Below are 6,000 nucleotides of genomic sequence, written 5' to 3'. Positions count from 1 at the left end.
TGTCTTAACCTCTCTTTTGTTTAAAGCACCTCCATAGCACTTTGTCATCACCTGTGAGTATTGTTTTTGGTTATGGTGTTTGTTTGTTGCTGGTGGGAAAAGGGGAAACCAAGACAAGTCGCCCATGGGCATACACTACCCGTAGGTGAACTTTGTTAAATACACTAGGTAGAACTGGGCGGACCACCCACTGTATTTTTGGTTAGTTAGCTGTTAAAGTAGGCTAGTCTAGCTTAGGGGTGTATTTTTGTATATTTATTGTTTCTTTCCTTGGGTCCAGCTCAGCCCCTTTTCCTGCTCCCCCCATTACCGTGTGTTTATAAATAAACCTAGAGTTTGACTGTAGATTTCTGTTGTTGTGGTTATTTCGTGCACACTTTTACTTTGTCACAATAAGAATTTGCAGGAGTTATGTTACGGGTCTCATTACCATCCCCCCCTAGACTGTCGGGCCAAAATGGATTCGTAACACTTTTTAGTCTTGTTCTAAAATGTATCAAATATTGTTTTTACCCTCAGCAATCTACATTCAATACCCCATAATGACAAAGTGAAAAAATGTTTTTGTAAATGTTTTCTAATGTATTCAAAATGAAAAACATGCCTTATTTACATTAGTATTCAGACCATTTGCTATGATCCTTGAAATTGAGCTTAGATGCATCCTGTTTCCATTGCTCATCCTTGAGATGTTCCTACAACTTGATTATAGTCCACCTGGGGTAAATTCAATTGATTGGACATAATTTGGAAAGGCACACACCTGTCTATATAAGGTGACACAGTTGCCAATGCATATTAGAGCAAAAGCCAAGCCAAGAAGTCGAAGGAATTGTCTGTAAAACTCAGAGACAGGATTGTGTCGAGGCACAGATCTGGGGAAGGGTACCAAAAATTGTCTGCAGCATAGAAGGTCCCCAAGAAACAGTGGCCTCCAACCTTCTTAAATGGAAAACTTTTGGAACCTCCAAGACCCTTCCTAGAGCTGTCAGCCCAGAAAAACTGAGCAATCAGGGGAGAAGGGCCTTGATCAGGGAGGTGACCAAGAACCTGATGGTCACTCTGACAGAGCTCGAGAGTTCCTTGGTGGAGATGGGATTACCTTCCAGAAGGAAAACAATCTCTGCAGCTCTCCACCAAGCACTCAAATACCATCTACTGCATCTTGCCTATGCCGTTCTGTACCATCACTTATTCATATATTTTTATGTACATATTCTTCATTCCTTTACACTTGTGTGTAAGGTAGTTGTTGTGAAATTGTTAGGTTAGATTACTCGTTGGTTATTACTGCATTGTCAGAACTAGAAGCACAAGCATTTCACTACACTCACATAAACATCTGCTAACCATGGGTATGTGACAAATATTATTTGATTTGATGCAACTGGTCAGCATGCTCTCGATAGTGCAGCTCTATAACTTTTTGAGAATCTAAGGACCAATGCCAAATATTTTGTGAATAAGAGTTGTCGTGCTCTCTTCATGACTGTCTTGGTGTGTTCAGACCATGATAGTTTGTTGGGGATATCGACACCAAGGTACTTGAAGCTCTCAACCTGCTCCATTACAGACCCATAGATGAGAATGGAGGTGTGCTCGGACGTCAATTTCCTGTAGTTCACGATCATCTCCTTTGTCTTGATCATGTTGAGGACAAGGTTGTTCTCTTGGTTCCACACTGCCAGGTCTCTTGACCTCCTCCATATAGGCTGCCTCATCATTGTTGGTCATCAAGCCTACCACGGTTGCGTTGTGGGCAAACTTAATGATGGTGTTGGAGTCACGCTTGGCCGTGCAGTCATGGGTGAATATGGAGTACAGGAGGGGACTGAACACGCACCCTGAGGGGCCCCCGTGTTGAGGATCAGTGTGGCAGATGTGTTGTTACCTACCCTTACCACCTGGGGGCAGCCCGTCAGGAAGTCCAGGATACAGTTGCAGAGGGAGGTGTTTACTCCCAGGGTCCTTAGCTTAGTGATGAGCTTTGAGGGCACTATGGTGTTTTACACTGAGCTGTAGTCAATGAATAGCATTCTCATGCAGGTGTTCCTTTTGTGCAGGTGGGAAAGGGCAGTGGAGTGCAATGGAGATTGCGTCATCTGTGGATCTGTTGGGGCGGTATGCAAATTGGAGTGGGTCTAGGGTTTCTGGGATGATGGTGTGGATGTGAGCCATGATCAGCCTTTCAAAGCACTTCATGGCTACAGATGTGAGTGCTAAGGGTCGGTAGTCATTTAGGCAGGTTACCTTGGTGTTCTTCGGCACAGGGACTATGGTGGTCTGCTTGAAACATGTTGGTATTACAGACTCGGTTAGGGACAGGTTGAAAATGTTGGTGAAGACACTTTCCAGTTGGTCACGCCCTGCAGAATGTTGACCTGTTTAAAGGTCTTACTCATATCGGTTACGGAGAGCGTGATCAAACATTCGTCCAGAAAAGCTGGTGCTCTCATGCATGTTTCAATATTATTTGCCTCGATGCGAACATAGAAGTAATTTAGCCCGTCTGGTAGGCTCGTGTCACTGGGCAGCTCTCGGCTGTGCTTTCCTTTGTAGTCTGTAATGGTTTGCAAGCCCTGCCACATCCGACGAGTGTCGGAGCTGGTGTAGTATGATTCGATCTTAGTCCTGTATTGATGCTTTGCCTGTTTGACGGTTCATCAGAGGGCATAACAGGATTTTTTTTATTAGCGTCCGGTTTAGTCCCGCTCTTTGAAGCGGCAGCTCTACTCTTTAGCTCAGTGCGGATGTTGCCTGTAATCCATGGCTTCTGGTTGGGGTATGTACATACGGTCAATGTGGGGATGATGTCATCGATGCACTTATTGATGAAGCCAGTGACTGATGTGGTGTTTTCCTCAATGCCATCGGAAGAATCCCGGAACATAGTCCAGTTTGTGCCATTAAAACACTCCTGTAGCTTAGCATCTGTTTCATCTGACCACTTCCATATTGAGGGACTCACTTGTACTCCCTGCTTTAGTTTTTGCTTGTAAGCAGGAATCAGGAGGATAGAGTTATGGTCAGATTTTCCAAATGGAGGACAAGGAAGAGAGAGGTTTTTTGACTCCTCTGGTTGTACATGTAACATGCTGGTAGAAATGAGTTGAAACAGAATTAAGTTTCCCTGCATTGAAGTCCCCGACTACTAGAAGTTGTGCTCCTCTGGGGGAGCATTTCCTTGTTTGCTTATGGCCTTATATACACAGTAGCTTGTTGAGTGCTGTCTTTGTTCCAGCTTTGGTTTGTGGTGGTAAATAGACAGCTATGAAAAATATAGATGGAAAACTCTCTTGGTAAATAGGGTGGTCTACAGCTTATAAGATATTTTACCTCAGGCAAGCAAAACCCAGAGGCTTCCTTAATATTAGATTTCGTGCACCAGCTGTTATTGACAAATAGATAGACTGCCACTACTTGCCTACCGGAGGGAGCTGTTGTAGCTTGCCGATGCACGGAAAACCCAGCCAGCTGTATGTTACCCATGTTGTTGTTCAGCCACGACTTCAGTGAAACATAAGATATTACAGTTTTTAATGTCCCGTTGTTAGGATAGTCTTTATCGGAGCTCATCCAGTTTAAAAATCCAATGATTTCACGTTGGCTAATAGGACAGATGGAAGAGGCAGATTACCCACTTGCTGTCGGATCCATATAAGGCACCCCGACCTACATCCCCTATATCTTCGTCTCTTCTTCCTGCGAATGTTGGGGATTTGGGCCATGTCCTGCGTCTGAAGTAAATCATTTGCGTCCGACCTGTTAAAGAAAAATCTTTGTCCAGTATGAGGTGAGTAATGGCTGTTCTGATATCCAGAATCACCTTTTCGGTCTCAAGAGACGGTGGCAGAAACATTCTGCACAAAATAATGTAAAAAACACACAATAGCACACAATTGGTTAGGAGCTCGTAAAACAGAAGCCATCTCCTCCTCCGGAGGCATTCTATCAAAAGAATGTCAGGTAAGGTGGAGGTGATATGTTCCTTAAATAGTATACCGTGAGCAGTGCTCAACACTTAATTTATTGCGCTCAATCCCACTTTCTGGCATTTTTGTATGAGCTCTTAACTCTCTTTCAGCTCCTCAACATCCTCTGCTCCCTCAATGTTTTATCTGAACTTTCAATTCTTTCCACCCGCGCCGTTCTCGACATGCCCCCCTGCGACTTCGAAATGTGAGACAGAAAAGGACGCCATAGGTAGAAAGTAATATCAGCCCAAAAATGTAGTGCACCGATGATTCGTAATGTTTGAATCGATTTTCTGACAGCCGACGCACTCGTTTCTTACCGTGAATCCCAAACCACCGCCTCGCCCCTACTAACTCGCTTGGAGGGCCCTCTGGTGTCACGTGTTGCGGACGAAACCCCGAGGGTGACTTCCAGAGAGTGGGGGAGAGGATCAATAAACCCGTCATCTTCGCGACACACTTGTGACTTGAATGAGGCAATTTATGACATTTGTTTTACAAAATATAAACATTGGTTAAACAGTTAAACATCTTTTACAACATCAGACAAACAAATGCACGTGTCATATAATTAGGCATGCCTCTCCATTCTTTTGTGTGAAATTGAGCAAACTCCAAGAACGTGGTGCCTTGCCAGATTCCACTCTGCTATGAAGCCAGCAGTGTTGCAGGCTCAGTCGAAGTATTTACCGGAGGGGCTAATTAGCCCCTACACTCTATCATTTTTACTCCCTCAGCTTTGGGGAATTTGTGCAAATCGTAGAGGTGCACGTGAACGCGGAAGTGGATGGGCGACAAGAAGGGTGCGATTTGGTATTCAGCCTTAAACATTTGAACTGGGGACAGATGCTTATCGGTGAAACGTTACATCCCTAATTATTAGGCTAGTCCTGCTATTTAAAAAATGGTGATGAGCTATTTATTTAGTTTGCACCCTCCTCTGCAAAGATTGTAACAACTCAGCACTTTTGTAGGTACACAAACTGAGGCCATAGCTCGGTCTACTCTGTGTTAAGACAACATCGTCTGACTATACAAGACTGGGAAATCTTAAAGCACACAACAAACATCTTCCACCCCCCTTACATGTACAGTATGTGAATACTATCCCCCTAATTAGCTGTGTAGGGAGAGACTGAGTATACAGGAGGGTGAAGGGAAAGTGTAAAGGAGAGACCTTCACTTGGACTAAAGACAAATTTTAACGTAACTTATTTAACTGTGGAAGCAAGTAATGTTTGGTTATTTCATTTCCAACAGCAGGATATTCCATAGCCTGAGCTGATTGGCAATAGCACACACCCAAAATGTCTTGTCAATCGTTTCTGTGTTCTGATTGGTTGTTTCATTTCATTGGGTAAACTGACACAGGTGCACCTGATTTTAGCAAAATTGGAGGTTCTTCAAGCAAGGTGATGTTTTTTAGTGCCAATGGTTTTTTGTCATTAATTACTGTTTTTAAAGGCCCTGTGCAGTCAGTCATTTTCCTGTGTATTATATATACTGTATTTCCACAATGAGGTTGGAATAATACTGGAAAATGTTGATATTGCCCTTTTAGTGTAAGAGCTGTTTGAAAGAAACCACCTGAAATTTCAGCCTGTTTTGTGGGATGGAGTTTTGACCTAAATTAGTTAATAAATCAATATAAAAGAGTTCCAAACCACTATGCCAGCTAGTTTTCAGTTTTCTCCTCCTTACTCAGACCTCTCCCAGACAGTCCTAGCAAAATTCTTGCTTGAGAAATTGGCCTTTGCTAAGAAGTAGTGCTGGGTAAATGAAGCTTCCTGAATCAGAGGTTTTGCATCCAATTGTGTCAAATAGGTTCATTACATTATTTAGGTTGTTGTTCAACGACACAATGTTCGGACGTCATTGATGACGTGCTTCTGACAAAGTGAATACAAGCATCGGCACACTCCTTCGAAGTGCACTGCTTAGTGATTTCAATGCATGGTTTCTGGGCTCCGTTATCAAACGTAACATCACTACTAAGAAGTGATTTCTGCTTATTTTGGACCATTTT

The sequence above is a fragment of the Oncorhynchus gorbuscha genome, linkage group LG03 (genome assembly GCF_021184085.1).
Source record: "Oncorhynchus gorbuscha isolate QuinsamMale2020 ecotype Even-year linkage group LG03, OgorEven_v1.0, whole genome shotgun sequence".
Lineage (NCBI taxonomy): Eukaryota > Metazoa > Chordata > Actinopteri > Salmoniformes > Salmonidae > Oncorhynchus > Oncorhynchus gorbuscha.
This window is presented reverse-complemented; position numbering follows the sequence as displayed.